Genomic DNA, 12,171 nt, shown 5'->3' with positions numbered 1-12,171 from the left:
TACTCTGTTTATTACATGTAGTGTCCATTATTTTGACCTAGGACTAAAGTGAAAAGAAAATTGTGTTGTTTCAGGATAAACAAATGACAGATTCCATTAAATTACTTGAGAAAGAGAACTTCTGGTACGGGTGATAATCATAGAAAAAAAGAGAATAGCTTTTTATAATTAGTTCAGATCAAAGGTATTATTGTTTTGACTTGAATTCAAATGATGCTGAGCGGTAGATATTAGTTCTTGGAGAATGAATTAAAAGATGGATTTGATTATGATATTAGTGGTATCAAATTGCAGATATCCGAATTTGTTACTATGAAATCAAAATTTTGTTTGTTTATTGATAAATTTGCTAACTATGTAATCTCATCAATTGTTACTGAGTTTCTCATTTTATTATTATCATTATTATAATTATTATTATTATTTTTGTCATTATTATTATTATTGTTATTATTATTATTGTTATTATTGTTAGCTAAGCTATAACCCTAGTTGGAAAAGCAGGATGCTCTAAGCCCAAGGAATTCAACAGGTAAAATAGCCCAGTGAGGAAAGGAAACAAGGAAAAATAAAATATTTTAAGAAGAGTAACAACATTAGAATAAATATCTCCTATACAAACTATAAAACTTTAACAAAACAAGAGGAAGAGAAAATAGATAGAAAAGTGTGCCCGAGTGTACCCTCAAGTAAGAGAATTCTAACCCAAGACAGTGGAAGACCATGGTAAAGAGGCTATGGCACTACCCAAGACTAGGTAACAATGGTTTGATTTTGGAGTGTCCTTCTTGAAGAACTGCTTACCATAGCTAAAGAGTCTATTCAATCCTTACCAAGAGGAAAGTAGCCACTGAACAATTACAATGCAGTAGTTAACCCCTTGGGGAAGAAGAATTGTTTGGTAATCTCAGTGTTGTCAGGTTTATGAGGACAGAGGAGAATCTGTAAAGAATAGGGCAGACTATTTGGTGTATGAGTAGGCAAGGGAAAGTGAACCATAGCCAGAGAGAAAGATCCAATGTAGTACTGTCTGGCCAGTCAAAAGACCCCATAGCTCTCTAGTGATAGTATCTCAACGGATGTCTTTGTCCCGGTGTTCTGAGATCAAATTTCACCTAATCCCGGGATTTCCCGGGATGTCTGTTTTTTATGAATTGCCTTTTGACTCAATTTTGTCGATGCTAATCTGTCTTTTTTCAATATTTAACTTAGCCGGTGATTATATAGCTGCAACTCTGTTGCTCGACAGACAACTCTACGGAAAAACTCGCCAGCGATCGCTACACAGGTTGCGGGTGTGCCCAACAGCGCCATCTGTCGACCAGATACCCAGCTCTCAATGTAAACAAAGACTCAATTTTCTCTCTGTCGAGGTGTCGACAAGACGTACTTTACTCGCTGTTGCTAAACTGGAGTTTTTCACATCTATTTGGTGAAGTACTATATTCTAGTTTTGAGCTTTCGCTATGCAGGTGTTTTATCTTCATCTTAAATCTTGAACTCGTTTTGGATAGATTTAATTATGGTGACAAAGAGAGTATGGACTTTCTTTCACTTTTAAATGGCCGACCCTTCCCTTAGACGGAAGTGTGTTTAGGCTTTTAGTAATTATCTTATCACGTTATAAATTATTTATAGATTTTCCTCTATATATTTTATATCTCTCCGCCTTTATTAGGCCTCTTCGATTAACTTTCCATTTATTATAAACATATAAAAATAAATTTTAATGTTTTGTTTATATGCGACCTTTCCTGAGAGTAGGCGGTCCTAACTTGGAAACCGAAGTTAATCAACGTTGAGCCCTTTATATCGTAATTAGCTTTTAAAGAGCTAAGGATTTAAAACTTTTTAAATGTAATATTCAAAGATGAACTAACGTTTAGTTTATTTATGCTACGCAGTTGTTGACGTTCAGGACGTTCAACATGCGCTCTATCGTTACGATAGAGAGAGAGTGTATCACGGTTTCACTTTGCAGTAAGAGTAAATCGATTCTGACGTTTTGTTCATTCTTTCTTAGCTTAAATGTTTTAAATTCTATTTTAAAGGAACTTTTTATTTGAAAAACCTTTCAGTTTTTTCCTTTAGTCAAATAACATGTTTTTTTGACGAAATATAATTGGGCTCTTCTCTTAGGTGCGAAATCAAGAGAGAAAGAGAGAGAGAGATAGAGACGGAGGGAGAGAGAGGAGAGAAAACGTTCCGTTCAAGCGGGTAACGTTGTTCTCGAGTTACTCTCGTCCCTAGTCTCTGTACGGGGAGGAAGGATAAAACGTTTTTAGTTTTTTATTCTCGTCCCCAGGCTATGTGCGGTGAGAGATTGAAAACGTAGTTTATATGAACTAGTGTTTAGTCTCTTTCCCAGCCACTGATTTTTTTATCTTAAAATATGTTTTCTGTTTTTTGCTGGTATTAATGAGCTTGCATTATACGACTGATTTCGCAATTACTACCTTTTAATGAAGGGTAGAATTGCGTGTTTCAGGTAGAAATCAGTAAAAGTTTCGATTTCAGTGAAATAAGTGCAAAACAGAAAATCGAAGTGATAAAGTGATATGCGCAAAGTGTTACAGTGTTGCGTCCGAGGGTTCGTCTGTTCGTGCCTGTCGTTCACCTAGTCCGGGACCTCTTGCATGCTCCCAAGCCCAGGGGAGAAGTAATGTCAAACGACTTATGGGTTCGAGAGGCCTTGATCAACGAACAGACGTTTTCCCTCTATGGTATCGGGTGTATCTTACCAAGATCTCCCCTACCATAAGACGAGAGAGACGTTGTTTCTCCTCGTCATCCGAAGGCTTTTCGCATAAGAAACCTGTCACAAGGTTTCGAAGCCCTTAAGCGAAAGTCAGTCCTTTCAGGACAGGTCCAGCATCCTGGTTACAACCATTAGGACAGCTCTGACCCTATGCAGTCATCGGATAACTGCTCGCCGCCTAACAAAAGCGTAACACAGACTCCGAGAGTCTTTTTTTGTTGGCAAAGTGTTGCGGTCACAGACGTTACCCTCGTCTCTTACCACAACCATTTCCGTTGATCCTTAATGGGTTGTATGGCAAGACATGCAGTATATGCTTGCCTCCCTTATGGAAGACTATTCTGCCGATTAGTCCGTTGAGTCTAGCCGTTTATCTCATCGATATCCTGGCTTTCAGCCAACCTAACGTTCCTTTGTGCTTACTGTTGACGTTGGCGTAGCTTAGTCACGTCAGTCAGGTTGTTTAGAACCACACTCGATGCGGTCTCGTGTGGTTTTTCAGCCGCATTTGGACGTTAGGCCACTTGCTGATGCTCCTGTTGACGTTCAAGACGTTCACTAACAATCGGAGTTGACTTGTTTTGACGCTGTGCGTCAACCTCCGCATTCTAGAGTTGTTTTGACTGCTCAGTCTAGGCAGTCAAAGCAGTTTCGAGTGGACGCTGTGCGTCCTCACGCACCTGTTGTGGTTGACAGTTCAGTTGTTGACAGTTCACAGACTGTCAAGCAGTTACATGACGTTGCGTTCTGGTCCGCTACTAATGCACCAGTGAGTGTGGACTCTGCTTGTAAAGCATTGCCACCACGGTAGGTCTCTCCCTTGCTTGAGACTCAGCTTTTATCGGACAAGGTTCCTGTAGATGAGGAAGTTGCTGTTCCCCCTCCTACTGATATTCCCTTGAGGACTCTGTCAGATGGAGAGGAGCCTAAAGCTGCTTAGCCCCCTATGGACTTTAATTAAATCATGATGATTTTTTTAAGGATCTTTGTCCGGATCTTTTTGTAACTGCTGCTCCTCGTTCGCCTAAACGTCAGAGCTTACACTAGGCCTAGCTACTTCGAAGCCGTTGTTTTTAAGCTAGTGCTCTCTCGCTCTCCTAGAGAGCTTTACGTTGGCTAGGCGACTGGTTTTTCACCAGGAGGAGTTTGGGGGATACAGCCTTTGCTTTCCCTTCTTTTAAACTGGTTTATAGAGCGAGAGTCTGATATGACACGAGAGAAGTTCTCGGCTTGGGAGTTCATGCCTCTGCCCAGATAGACTTCTCAATTCTCGTAGACTCTCCCTGGCACCTGGCCAGGAGACGCTCCAAGTTTTTTACAGGTCAACTTCACAGCTGTTTTCGAGCCTTTGAATTTTTGCTGTACAATTATGTCATGCATAACAAGGCTTTCAGGGATGGTAAGCGGTACCGCCTCAGTCGCTAACCCCGTCTGTTGCCGCACCTGCTCCCGTAGACCCTAAATGGGCTTTGCTGCAAGACATGCAGTCCAAGCTTGCATCCTTGATAGAGGACTTTAATGCGGAGAAGGTTGCTACCGAACCTTCTGGCCAACAACCTTCCAACCGGTCGGTTGTGCGCCCTGTTGACGCTGAGGTAACCTACTCGCGTCTGCCAGTTGAGGTGGTTCCTCCACCGATGCGACCCAGTGTGGGTTGCCAGCCGCACGTTGACGTTAAGCGACGCTCGGAGGTGGTTGTTGACGTTCAGGACGTTCAACAACCAGCAGAGGTGACTTGTTTTGACGCAGTGCGTCAACCTCAGCAACCCGGTAGGGTGTTGACTGCACAACCCAGACGGACTAGACAGTCTCGGGTTGACGCTGTGCTTCCTCGCGCACCCATGGTTGTTGACAGTTCACAGACTGTGCAGCAGTTCCATGATGTTGCGTCCGGCTCCGTCACGCATGCACCAGTGCGACCGGACTCAGCGAGCCAGACGTTGCCCACTCCGTTGCCGTTTCCTCATCAGTTTTCGGATGAGTAACCCTCTGATGAGGACGTTGCTGAACAACAAGACGATCAGCCCCCAGAATAGATCAAGCCCTGCTATCCATCCAGAAGATGCTGAAGAAGGAACGCTGCTCAGTCAGGCTGTGGATGAGTCTGGTAGGGACGCTGTCATCCGTGGAACAATTTGTGTCACTAGGAAGACTACACCTCCGTCCTCTTCAATACCATCTAGCTTTTCACTGGAAAAAGGACAAGACGCTAGAAGCGGTCTCGATCCCGGTTTCCGAAAAGATAAAGTCTTGTCTGACTTGGTGGAAGGACAATATCAACCTAAGAGAGGGTCTTCCCCTGGCTGTTCAGACTCCCAACCACGTTCTCTTCTCGGACGCATCGGACGTGGGCTGGGGCGCGACACTAGACGGTCGGGAATGCTCAGGACTGTGGAACTCGAGTCAGAGGAGCATGCATATCAACTGCAAGGAGCTGTTGGCAGTACATCTGGCCTTGAAAAGCTTCAAGTCTCTCCTTCGAGGCAAAGTGGTGGAAGTTAACTCGGACATCACCACGGCCTTGGCGTACATCTCCAAACAAGGAGGTACCCACTCACTGACGTTGTACGAGATCGCAAGGGACCTGCTCATCTGGTCAAAAGGTCAAGACATCATCCTAGTAACGAGGTTCATCCAAGGCGACTTGAACGTCATAGCAGATTGTCTCAGTCGGAAAGGGCAAGTAATTCCAACCGAATGGACCCTCCACAAGGATGTGTGCAAGAGACTTTGGGCCACTTGGGGTAAAACCATCCATAGATCTCTTTGCAACCTCGCTGACCAAGAGGCTTCCAATCTATTGCTCTCCAGTCCCGGACCCAGCAGCAATACATATAGATGCTTTCCTCCTAGATTGGTCACATCTGGATCTCTACGCATTCCCACCGTTCAAGATTGTCAACAAGGTACTGCAGAAGTTCGCCTCTCACGAAGGGACAAGGTTGACGTTAGTTGCTTCCCTCTGGCCCGTGAGAGAATGGTTCACCGAGATACTTCGATGGTTAGTAGACGTTCCCAGTAGTCTTCCTCTAAGGGTAGACCTTCTACGTCAGCCACACGTAAAGAAGGTACTCCAAAGCCTCCACGCTCTTCGTCTGACTGCCTTCAGACTATCGAAAGACTCTCGAGAGCTAGAGGCTTCGGAAGCAGCCAGTGCGATTGCTAGAGCAAGGAGAGCGTCTTCCATTAGAGTCTACCAATCGAAGTGGGAAGTTTTCCGAGACTGGTGCAAGTCAGTTTCTGTATCCTCGACCAGTACCTCTGTAGCTCAAATAGCTGTTTTTCTCTTATACCTGAGAAAAGGACGATCCCTTTCAGCTCCCACTATCAAGGGCTACAGAAGCATGTTGGCATCGGTCTTCCGGCATAGAGGCTTAGATCTTTCCAAACATAAAGATCTGCAAGACCTCCTTAAGTCTTTTGAGACCACCAAGGAGCGTCGTTTGGCTACCCCTGGATGGAATTTAGACGTGGTACTAAGATTCTTCATGTCAGACAGGTTGGAGCCGTTACAATCAGCCTCCCTGAAAGATCTCACTCTTAAGACTCTTTTCCTGGTATGCTTAGCCTCGGCTAAAAGAGTCAGTGAGATTCATTCCTTCAGCAAGAACATCGGATTTTCGTCAGAAAAAGCCACTTGTTCGCTGCAACTTGGTTTTCTAGCCAAAAATGAGCTGCCTTCTCGGCCTTGGCCTAAATCTTTCGATATCCCCAGCTTATCGGAGATCGTAGGCAATGAACTAGAAAGAGTCTTATGCCCTGTTAGAGCTCTTAAGTTCTATTTGAAGCGCACTAAACCTTTACAAGGCCAATCTGAAGCTTTATGGTGTTCAGTTAAGAAACCATCCTTGCCTATGTCAAAGAATGCTTGGTCAGACTTTATCAGATTGTTAATACGAGAAGCTCATTCACATCTGAGTGAGGAAGACCGAACTTTGCTTAAGGTGAAGACGCACGAAGTTAGAGCTGTAACAACTTCCGTGGCCTTTAAGCAAAATATATCTCTGCAAAGTATAATGGACGCAACCTATTGGAGAAGCAAGTCAGTGTTCGCGTCATTTTACTTGAAAGATGTCCAGTCTCTTTACAAGAACTGCTACACACTGGGACCATTCGTAGCAGCGAGTGCAGTAGTGGGTGAGGGCTCAACCACTACAATTCCCTAATTCCTTATCCTTTTAATCTGTCTCTTGAAATGTTGTTTTTTTATGGGTTGTCCGGAAGGCTAAGAAGCCTTTCGCATCCTGGTTGATTTGGCGGGTGGTCAAAGTCATTTCTTGAGAGCGCCTAGATTAGGGGTTTGATGAGGTCCTGTTGTATGGGTTGCAACCCTTGATACTTCAGATCCTAGGGGTCGATCAGCATCCTAAGAGGATCGCGAGGCTCCGTAAGGAAGACGTACTTAAAAGGCAGAGTAATTGTTCAAGTCGACTTCCTTACCAGGTACCTATTTATTTTGTTTTTGTTATTTTGATAACTTCTAAAATGAAATAAAAAACTCTTAGCTCATAAAAGTGTAAACATATATTACTGGTCTCTACCCACCATCCTGGGTCTGAATCAGCTATATAATCACCGGCTAAGTTAAATATTGAAAAATGTTATTTTGATTATAAAATAAATTTTTGAATATACTTACCCGGTGATTATAAATTAAATGACCCTCCCTTCCTCCCCAATAGAGACGCAGTGGGACGAGGAGAAAATTGAGTCTTTGTTTACATTGAGAGCTGGGTATCTGGTCGACAGATGGCGCTGTTGGGCACACCCGCAACCTGTGTAGCGATCGCTGGCGAGTTTTTCCGTAGAGTTGTCTGTCGAGCAACAGAGTTGCAGCTATATAATCACCGGGTAAGTATATTCAAAAATTTATTTTATAATCAAAATAACATTTAACCATATAGACAATCTTTTCAAGTATAGGGTAATGCCATAGCCTCTGTACTATGGTATTCCATTACCCTTTTACTCGTGTTATCTTCATGAGATGATGAGAGTACACCAGTGTACACTTGACTGTCTTTCTCTCTTTAGTTTATTCTTAACTAGCGGTTCACCCTGCAAGGGCTTAGGGTTTGTTGTCTATTGACTTTTCAATTGGAGTGACAGTTCGTTGTTCGATAATTAATAATAATATGGAATTGTAAATATATATTGATGAGAGTAGCTCACAATGCACAGTATGATATGAGGAGTTAGTCATAAATGCTGATGTTTGTAGTCAAAATGCTCTAATTAAGGGGGCTCATTCATGATTCAGTTGTTAATTGTCCGTAAAATTAGTTTTACTTTTACTGATATAGAATAATGTTTTTCATTTTTGGTATATTATCAACTGCAAATGTAATGGTTAAATACTTAGTTGAAAATCATTTCAAACTTTGTACTAAATATTATCTACAGACGGTGTCCATAATTTTACTTTTACTGATGTGAAATTGTTTTCCCTTTTGTCATTTTATCAACTGCAAAAAATAATGGTTGGTGACTAAGTTGAAATTCATTGAAAATTTTTGACCAAATATTAACTACAGAGTGCGTTTAAATTTTACTTTTACTGATATAATTTTTTTTTTATATTATCAACTATAAAAAATAATGGTTAATTACTAAGTTGAAAATCATTACAAATTTCATACTAAATATTACTCACAGACAGTGCCATTAAGGGACCTATCTGTAAGTAATATTTAGTATGAAATTTATAGTGATTTTCAGCTTAGTAGTGAGAGAGCGAGCGTGCGTGCGTGGGTGCGTGCGTGCGTTTGTGTGAGAGTTACAAGGATTTTGGATGCCTTAAAGACCTTTTAGTCCATCTGCGGAGACTCCATTTACTCTTTGATAGAGCTATTTAATTTAAGTATTCAGAGGATTCGTATGATTTTGTTTAACATATTCTTGAACTCTTTTACCATGTTACTGTTTACTACATCTGCTGGAAGTCTATTCCAAGTATTTGCTCTTTTTCAATATTAATCTTACCCGATAATCATGTAGCTGTCAACTCCGTTGCCCGACAGAAATCTACGGACGGGATACGCCAGCGATCGCTATACAAGAGGGGGGTGTACTCACCAGCGCCATCTGTGGTCAGGTACTCCAGTACTTCTTGTCAACACCACCTCAATTTTTCCTCTGTCGTGCCGCCGGCAAGACCTACATGGATACGCTGTTGATTTTGGAGTCTTTGTTCACGGTTTTGGTGAAGTATTTGCTCTAAAATTTAGCCTTCGCTATACAGGAAGCTTTTCCCTTAGCTTAGATAGCTTTTGGAATTAAATTGATTTATTGGTTAACGATCTTTGCTTTACTTTGGAATTCCCCCTTGACTGTTCTCTAATTCAAGATGTCCGACCACTCTCAAGCTCCTAAAATTAGGCGATGTAGTGTTAGGACTTGTAATAGGCGTCTTCCGAAGGCCTCTGTTGATCCTCACACCGTTTGTTCCGACTGTAGGGGAAAATCCTGTCAGTTGGAAGATCGATGTGGGGAATGTGCTGGGCTTTCGGAATTCGATTTTAATGAATTCCTCAAGTATACGACTAGGTTAGAGAGGGAGAGAGTTAGGAGGAGTTCTTCTCGCTCTTTGGTTTATTCCTCCCCCCATGATCCTCAACCTTTTCCTTCCCCTGTAGTGGTGACCCCCGAACCTATTACGAGTGCTCAGCCTGATATGTCGGATATGTTACGTGCCATTCAGGCTCTAGGTGATAAGGTGGAGTCTTTAGTGAGTGACCACAATCTTCTCTTGGCAGATGTCAAGGAACTTAAAGTGAAAAGTGCAGTGGGAAGTGTTAGTGCCAGTGCTGTGCCTAGTGTCAGTGTCAGTGTTGCGCATGAGGATACTTCTGTGCGTGCCAGTCGTCCTCCCAGTCCGGGACCTCTTGCAAGCTCCCAAGCCCAGGGGAGAAGCAATGTCGAAGGGCAAAAGGGTTCGGCAGGCCTTGATCGGCGCACAGTTGTATCCTCAGTGGTTGCGGGCGTATCTGATAGAGATCGTCACTTCCACTCCCAGACGATTGAGCCCTTAAATTCCTCGTCTGCGGAAGAAGTTTCCAGGAGGAAACGCTGGACCCAGGTCTCACGACCTCTTAAACGTAAGGTCCCGGCCGAGCGAGTCCAACGGCCCAGGTGTAGCCACTGGGCCAGTTCGGACTCGCCGCAGTCATCTGATGACTGCACACCTCCTAAGAGAGGTAAAGCGATGCCTCAACAGGCCTCTGCTCCAACTTCTGTTGATCCCAAGTTGTCTATGCTGCAGACAATGCAGTCTCAGCTTGCGGTTTTGATGCAGGAGTTTCAGGCAGAGAAGGTTAGCACACCTCCTCCTGCGAGCGCTCCTCCACCTCTGCGCAGTCCACCCTGCCAGACGTATGATGTTGAGGCTCCTCCTGCCTCCATGCGTGAGCTGCCGCATTGGGAGTTGCCAGGTACCAGCGCTATGCAGCAACCTCCTCTTTCCTTGAGGCAGGAGCCTCTTGCTATGCGGCAACCTCCTCAACCCTTGAGGCAGGAGCCTCATGCTATGCGGCAACCTCCTCTACCCATGAGGCAGGAGCCTCATGTGTTGCGGCAACCTCCTCCTCCCATGAGGCAGCAGCCTCATGCTATGCGGCAACCGCCTCAACCCTTGAGGCAAGAGCCTCTCTCTGCGCAGCAACCTCCTCAACCCTTGAGGCAGACGCAACCCTTGAGGCAGGAACCTCATGCTATGAGGCAGCCTCCTCAACGCATGCAGCAGCCGCATTCTTCGCAGCATGAGCCTCTTCCCATTCAACATGAACCGCATACCATGCAGCATGAGCCTCATGCTTTACAGCATTCGCTTCTGACCACGCTTGCTCCTCAGACCTCCGCAGAACCTCCTTCACCCCAGCCTCATGACTTTGTCATTGCCAGCCCTCATCCTCTTCAGCAGAGGCGTGATGATGGATCCGCAAGTGCGCATGCACCCGTTCTACAGGATTCAGCCATTCAGCATGCCGCTATACCGTTACCTCTCGCTTCTCAACTCTCAGGAGATGAGGTTTCTGAGGATGAAGCTGCTCACCTGGATGATCCTTCTTCTGATGTGGAGGAACACAAGTCGTCGCCACCTTCCTTAGACTTTCGTAAGGTCCTGACTCTGTTCAGAGAGTTATACCCTGAACACTTCGTTTCTGCAACCCCTCGTTCTCCTCCATCCGAGTTTTCTCTAGGCATGCAGCCTATTACGTCTGCCTACACCAAGCTTGTCCTCGCCAGATCATCAAAGAGAGCTTTGAGGGTTTTAGGGGATTGGTTGCAGTCCAAGCAGCAACTGGGAAGGACATCTTTTGTGTTTCCTCCTCCTAAGCTGGCTTCTAAGTTGGGCGTCTGGTATGCCACGGGAGAGGAACCAGGCTTGGGGGTCCCTGCCTCTGCCCAGGCCGACTTCTCAAGTTTGGTTGACTCTCCCCGTAGGTCGGCTATGAGACGCTCGAAGGTCTGCTGGACTTTTTCTGATCTGGACCACTTGTTGAAGGGAGTCTTTCGCGCCTTCGAAATTTTTAATTTCCTCGATTGGTGCCTGGGGGCCTTGAGCAAGAAGACTGCCCCTTCTGACAAAGACTCGGCCATGCTGATCATGTCCTGTATGGACAGAGCAATTCGCGATGGTTCTGGCGAACTTGCTTCTATTTTTGTCTCAGGAGTCCTCAAGAAAAGGGAACACCTATGCTCCTACTTATCTACTGGTATCACCCCTTGCCAGAGGTCACAGTTGCTGTTTGCTCCTCTCTCCAAGTTCCTGTTTCCGGAGGAGCTAATCAAGGAGATGGCTGCGGCTCTTATCCAGAAAGATACGCATGACCTCATGGCCTCTTCAGCACGTAAGGCTAAAATCGTACCTTCAGTGCCGAGATCTTACCGCACCCCTGTGGCTGATACACCTGCTACCAGATTCATTCCGCCCTTTCGTGGCAGAGCCCCCAGCCGAGGAAGTTCCCGTGCAGACAGTCACAGGGGCAAGTCCAAGAAAGGTGCCAAGTCCACGAAAAGCAAACTTTGACTTCCCTCCTCTCCAGACAGCTGTAGGAGCCAGACTCAAGACCTTCTGGCAAGCCTGGGAAAGAAGAGGTGCAGACGCCCAGTCTGTCAAGTGGCTAAGGGAGGGTTACAGAATTCCGTTCTGCCGCAATCCCCCTCTGACCACATCTCCCATCAACCTCTCTCCCAACTACAAGGAGAAGGACAAGAGGCTAGCGTTACGTCAAGAGGTGTCGCTCCTGTTACAGAAGGAGGCAGTGGTGATAATCCGGGACCATCAATCCCCGGGCTTTTACAACCGTCTCTTCCTGGTGGCCAAGAAGACAGGAGGTTGGAGACCGGTGCTGGACGTCAGTGCGCTCAATGCTTATGTCACCAAGCAGACGTTCACAATGGAGACGACGAAG

General features: G+C 45.0%; 1 protein-coding gene across 2 annotated transcripts in view; it reads left to right on the top strand.

Annotated features, from left to right (window-relative positions):
- LOC137652318 (ATPase family AAA domain-containing protein 5-like) overlaps window positions 1-12,171 on the top strand; it is a 334,913-nt gene that overhangs the window by 190,903 nt on the left and 131,839 nt on the right. The window lies entirely within an intron of this gene.

The sequence above is a fragment of the Palaemon carinicauda genome, chromosome 13, assembly GCF_036898095.1.
Source record: "Palaemon carinicauda isolate YSFRI2023 chromosome 13, ASM3689809v2, whole genome shotgun sequence".
In the NCBI taxonomy this organism is placed as follows: domain Eukaryota; kingdom Metazoa; phylum Arthropoda; class Malacostraca; order Decapoda; family Palaemonidae; genus Palaemon; species Palaemon carinicauda.
The sequence above is the reverse complement of the archived record's forward strand: the minus strand, read 5'-3'. Positions and strand labels throughout refer to the sequence as shown.